The following is a 7,046-nucleotide window of genomic DNA, read 5'->3' as shown; positions in this document are numbered from 1 at the left end:
TTTTTTTTTTGCAGAATGTAGTTAGGGGGTTGTTGATGACTACTTCAAATACTTTGCTTATGTTGGGGAGGAGACTTATTGGTCGTAGGTTTGTGAGTGATGAGCCGTCTTTATTTTTTTTTGTGATTGCTATTATTTTGGCTTTTTTCCACTTTTTCGGGAAGTATGCGTTGTTAAACAAGATATAGGATTTTCTTAGAAGTGAGCATCGCTCCAACAAAAGCAAATAACAAAACCATTTTTTTCAGCCAACGTCCAAACCGCGTTGAGTGCACTCGTTCCCGTCCGATCACGAAAGTTAAGCAACGCTGGGCACGGGTAGTACTTAGATGGGTGACCGCTTGGGAACTCCGTGTGGTGTTGGTTTTCTTTATTTTTCCAATCTCTTTTACTTTCCTTAACGATCTACTTTCAATAATCTATAATTTAAGCATCGAAAAAATTAATGTTTTGGTATTACCATACATTATATCATTTGTATTTTTACACACATTTATATTTTTCTAAATATTCTTTTTTTTTTGTACATCAAAAGCTGTTGAGGTTTATCTCGAAATAGAGAGTGAAAATGCGCGGATGAATGTATAATGGAAATATATTCAAGTAAGTATAAGTACAAGTACAGTGTACGGTAATCCAGATCCGCAGCGTTATTTTACTATGGAGCTTCGAAGCAATGGGCCTATGGATATTTATATAATTACGAAGAACCGGCATGTTTATACCCCGCTGCACCATCAGTACGTAGCATGTTCCTAGAAAAGGCTATGAGACTGAAAGGCCCTTCGAATTGATTTAGAGCTAAGCAATACTCAATAGCTTCGCGGAATAAGAAAACTAAACGCTAAAGAAGATGTAGTTTTCCTAGAAGTGAGTATTACTTCAACACCCTTCCTAAAACTCGAAATCTTTACAAACAATTACTTTTTAATATTATTCTTATTTTTCAGACCTAATTTTTGTCATAAATATTGAAATCTTGGTGTCGGTAACGCCTTCGTAAGTACATCTGCTTGTTATGTCCGGCGACTCTCTAACAAAGCTCACACCACGCCGCGAGCAAGATTCCTGCCAGATATCTACACACCCTTATTGCGTACCCTCAATAATCTTAAGGACCCTCCATGAATCTTGGCATTTTCATAGTTAAGGTCCTTCAGACCAAACAATATCTTTTTACTTCAAGTGGTACTGTCGCGGCGGTTCGAAATTATTTCACGTTCCACACGTAAGGTGAGAGATTCGTACTACAATTAATAACAATTGATAGTTGTTTCACAATTTATTACAAAACTGACAGAGTAACGGTACAGAATGTCACATGAACAGAACAGAAATAGGAATGAAATGTCGAGTGCTGACTTGAGAGGATTTTTGTATCAAGGTTTTGGCTCCTGTAGAGGGGTTATCGCTGGATGCCGGCACACGGGTTTGCTGTTACTGCTTAATTGTAGTTTTGATGGCTATGGTATGCGAACTGGTATGTAAAATATGATTATTCCATATTCCAAGATCACAGTGACACTACCAAAGGTGTTGATGTTTCTATGATTAGTGTTCGATAGGTATTGTATTCTTTGGTGCTGGATCTGATTCCGTAATATCTAGTTGCTGTATGTTCTGCTTCGAAGTGGTGGAAATAGTTCACGTTGCAGTTGTTTTCTGATTTCGCTGCCTTTATAGCTCGCTGGGTGGTTTCCGTTACAATTATAGCATTTTACTTCGTTTCTATTTTCTGTGTATGAGCAGTTTGTTAGGTAGCTTTTTGCACATTTGACACACGCCGGGACACTCAGTAATTTTTTGTGTGTCCTTATTGTCGACACCGTATGCATTGCGTTGTTTGTTCTTTGGTGTAGGTCTCTGATTACTATTTTGTAATTTCTTTCTGTTTTGAGCTGGCATGTATGATATCCAGCGTTTTTCTCCTTTAATACTTGCGTCACTTTTCGAAAGATTTCAATATATAACGTGATACTACATAACTAAATGCGTTATAACGTAATAGATTATAACGTTGTACCATATAACGCAATACATAATAATGGTAGCCTGGATTCGCATAACGTCATATAGTATGAGCTTATGACGTATAACGTTATATACAATTACCCTATAACGTATAGCATTATATAGTATTACGTTATAACGTATAAGGTTATATACTACTACATTATAACGTATAACGTTACGTAGCATTACGTTATAAGGTATAACGTTCTATACTACTACGTTATAACGTATAACGTTATATAGTATTACTTTAAAACGTTTAACGTTATAATAGCATTACGTAATGACGTATAACATTATGTAGCATTAGGTAACAACGTATAACGTTATATACTATAACGTAATATCGTATAACGTTATGTAGCATTACGTAATGACGTATAACGTTATATACTATTACGTAATAACGTATAACGTTATATAATATTACGTAATAACGTATAACGTTATGTACTATTATGTAATAGTGTATAACGTTACATACTATTACGTAATAACGAATAGCGTTACATACTATTACGTAATAACGTATAACGTTATATACTATTACGTAATGACGTATAACGTTATGTAGCATCACGTAACAATGTATAACGTGATATAATATTACGTAACAACGTATAACTTTATATACAATTACGTAATGACGTTTAACGTTATGTAGCCCTACGCAACAGCGTATAACGTTATACACTATTACGTAATGATGTATAACGGTATATAGTATTACCTTCTAACGTATAACGTTATATAGCATTACGTAACAACGTATAAATTTATATACTATTACGTAATAACGTATGACGTTACATACTATTACGTAAAAACGTTTAACGTTATATAGTATTACCTTATAACGTATAATGTAATATACTATTACGTAATGACGTATAACGTTATGTAGCATCACGTAACAATGTACATATAACATTATATACTATTACGGAATGACGTATAACGTTATGTAGCATTAGGTATCAACGTATAACGTTATATACTATAACGTAATATCGTATAACGTTATGTAGCATTACGTAATGACGTATAACGTTATATACTATTACGTAATAACGTATAACGTTATATAATATTACGTAATAACGTATAACATTATGTACTATTATGTAATAGTGTATAACGTTACATACTATTACGTAATAACGAATAGCGTTACATACTATTACGTAATAACGTATAACGTTATATACTATTACGTAATGACGTATAACGTTATGTAGCATCACGTAACAATGTATAACGTGATATACTATTACGTAACAACGTATAACGTTATATACAATTACGTAATGACGTTTAACGTTATGTAGCATTACCTAACAACGTATAACGTTATATACTATTACGTAATAACGTATAACGTTATATAGTATTACTCTATAACGTATAAAGTTATATACTATTACGTAATAACGTATAACGTTACATACACCCTTGGACAAAAAGATAGCACATGTGTGCTATCATTAATTTCTCATAGATAGAGTCCGAATTTCCCAAGTTTGACGAATGGCATATAAACAGTACCTTGTAGTAATAAGGTATATGAGCTTGAAACTGTATCTTCGCTATTCCTCTTGTATTTATCAACAATGATTGTGAAATCCGGTCGGCGAAATGATAGCACACCAAGCATTTTGTTTCCATTCCTTAGTATTTCTGTGTATTCTGAGTGGTGTAGACGTAGTGAAAAGTAGAAGAATTTCATTAGAAACCTTACAAATTTCGATTCAAACAATGGGACGTGGAAAACAGCTAAATAGTGAAGAGATTCAAACAGTTTTGAAATTAAAGAAAGAAAACTTTACTATTTCTAAAATTGCAAAAGTTCTCAGTAGAAGTCGGAAAGTCATTTATAATTTACTGAAAGATGTAAATAATTATGGAACAAAAAAAAGCAGTGGGAGACCTTCCGCGATTAGTACTCGTGAAAAACGTGCAATTTTACGTGCCGCGTCAAATTCGCTTCTCACGTCACGTGAAATTGCAGAAAAAGTTGGCGTAAAAACTAATCCTCGGAATGTCAGACGTGTACTACAACAATCCGCGCACATAAAGCGGATGAAATTAAAACGAAGACCAGCTCTAAAGCAGATTCACAAGGAGCATCGATTATATTTTGCAAAAGAACATATACGGTGGAACAAGAAGTGGAGGAAAGTTATATTTACAGATGAAAAAAGATTTAATTTAGATGGCCCAGATGGATTCAATTTTTACTATCATGATGTAAGAAAAAAAAAATTGTCACAAATACGGCGTCAAATGGGTGGAGGTAGCATTATGCTTTGGGCAGGTATTGGGTATAACGGAAAGACTGATTTAATATCAATTCGCAGCAAGATGAATGCTATAACCTATCGTAATTTGATACAAAATCAAATTGCAAAGTACGCAACACATATTGCGAGACAAGATTTTATTTTTCAGCAAGATAATGCTGCAGTTCACACCGCTAAGGTTGTGAAAGAATATTTTTCAACAGAAAATATTGCAGTTTTGGACTGGCCTGCATGCTCCCCCGATTTAAACATAATCGAAAACTGTTGGAGTAAATTAAGCAATGCCGTTTATAGAGAAAATAGGCAATTTGAAAGTATTAATCAGTTAAAAAAGTGCCTTGAAGAGGAATGGAGAAATATATCGCTGGATTATATTAGAAAACTATATCGTTCTTTGCCGAAACGAATGCTGGAGGTGGTGGAGAATAAGGGAGGATCCACACATTATTAAATTTTAAAAGGTTTTTTATTTTTGTACAATTTAGTAGATAATAAACACTACAACTTTTGAAAGTGTGCTATCATTTCGCCGACCGGATTTCACAATCATTGTTGATAAATACAAGAGGAATAGCGAAGATACAGTTTCAAGCTCATATACCTTATTACTACAAGGTACTGTTTATATGCCATTCGTCAAACTTGGGAAATTCGGACTCTATCTATGAGAAATTAATGATAGCACACATGTGCTATCTTTTTGTCCAAGGGTGTACTATTACGTAACAACGTATAACGTTATATACTATTACCTTATAACGTATAACGTTATGTAGCATTACGTAATAACGTATAACGCTACATACTATTACGTAATAACGTATAACGATACATACTATTAGGTAATAACGTGTAACGTTATCTACTATTATGTAATAGTGCATAACGTTATATAGTATTACCCTATAACGTCTAACGTTATATACTATTACGTAACAACGTATAACCTTATATACTATTACGTAATAACGCATAACGTTATGTAGCATTACGTAACAACGTATAACGTTATATACTATTACGGAATGATGTATATCGTTATGTAGCATTATGTAATATCGTATACAGTTACAGTCACATAAACAGCGCCAGTTTATGGAAGGTCCCAAAAGTCCGTTAGTTAATTGCACATCCTCGCTAATTGCGAAGAAAGCAGATGTGCCCTGCGAAACTGCTGGGTTTTCCGCAAGAACAAGGACACTCATGAGCCAAATGTGCAGGAGACTTTCTCCTCATATGGTATTTATTAACATTGGCCATAACCAATGGGCATCGCGGATCGTTACCCTCACTATTCTACCCAAAAGAGTAAACAGCGAATCCGCGTCCTTAGTTCAGAAGAACACACCCTCACCGAGTTTTCCTCAGTAAGAGCAGTAGAGCAGACAGTCAGTCAGGTTCTCGGGCTATAACGCGCTAATACCTAAACCCTCGGGTAAGATCTAAAAATAATTTCTGTAAGCCCCACGTTTTGTTAATGGTGATAAATAAATATATACTAGATAACTGTAGACTACAGCTATTCCAACACAACCACCCCTATTATCGTAACTGAAATCAGGGGATCGCCCTGCTCGCGGTGTCGATTCGTACATCGTAACGGGAATTTACGACTCCCGTTGACGCGTCTCAAAGCGAACGCGTCTCCCCGCGACTGGACGAAAATACATGGTCCTTCGAGCCGGATTCACGTGCCAGTAAAAAGTGCTCCTAACAGTGAACATACAGTGCCACGTGATCCCACCGCCATTATACAACACGCTTGGACGTCAGAAATCAGGAACGTAAGAAGTTTTAATTCTAATTACGTCACTAATCATGCCGACCATGGCAAAAAGCAACAACATAAGAAAAAGGCGCGACAAACAGTTCGAAGTTGCCGTCAAGTACATAAGGGAGAGCATTGATGACCCTGAGCCATCCACCGCATCACGCACCACGTGTGTGAGTACACTGCAATATCAGCTTCAGGATGCGTGGCAACGATTCCAATCCTGCCAACAAGAGTTTTTTTTTTTTTTTTTTTTAATAGTTTTTTTAGCCAATATTTGATTTTTTGTACATTTCTGAGATTCACAATAAACAATGAATTTGAGTATAGTGTGTTTAGGCAAAAGTACCGATACGCGTCGGTACGACGTAGCCATGGTCTAATATGTGTCGTGGATTTTCGGTTTTTGCGTTTATTTTTTTGTTTTTTGGGTTTAAGTCGCATTGGAGCGTGATTTTTGTGTATTCTTGTGTGTGTTGTATTTTGTCCTGAAACTTGGCCGCAAAACAGGACTCCTCGGTGTATTACTTTTATGCGTTGTGGGATTTTTTTGGGGGGGGGGGGTGAGAGGGAAGGGGAGAGGGGGTGTTAAATTATATTATTTACAATGATTACAGTATTTACATATTTACAGTACTTACATCTAGGTTACACGGTGGTAGGAATGGTTTTTTTGTCGAATTGGTAGTTTTCACTTATATTTTCTTATGGTTTTGGAATCCACCAATATTTTTTTGTGTTTTTTCTGTGTTTGTCTTTAGTGTCTTTTTGGGGGAGGGCCATGTTGTACCTCCACCTGGTGTCTGCAGTCAGTCCGTTTAAGTTTTCCTCGTAGAGTATTGTCTTTATCCCTATTTTTCTTTTTATGTGGAAAATTATCGGGATATTGTTTTGGTCTTGGAGGTAATTTTTTTCGTCTAGGTATAGGAACGCTTCTGGGGGGATGTAGCCTGTTGTCATTG

The 7,046-nt window shown here is 35.5% G+C and overlaps 1 non-coding gene across 1 annotated transcript; it reads left to right on the top strand.

Moving 5' to 3' along the window:
- Positions 1–247: 247 nt before the first annotated feature.
- LOC132915573 (5S ribosomal RNA) lies at positions 248–366 on the top strand. The gene has a single exon (XR_009659917.1). It is a non-coding gene; the product is annotated as a 5S ribosomal RNA (ribosomal RNA).
- Positions 367–7,046: the final 6,680 nt, after the last annotated feature.

Source organism: Bombus pascuorum, chromosome 17 (genome assembly GCF_905332965.1).
Source record: "Bombus pascuorum chromosome 17, iyBomPasc1.1, whole genome shotgun sequence".
NCBI lineage: Eukaryota > Metazoa > Arthropoda > Insecta > Hymenoptera > Apidae > Bombus > Bombus pascuorum.
The sequence above is the reverse complement of the archived record's forward strand: the minus strand, read 5'-3'. Positions and strand labels throughout refer to the sequence as shown.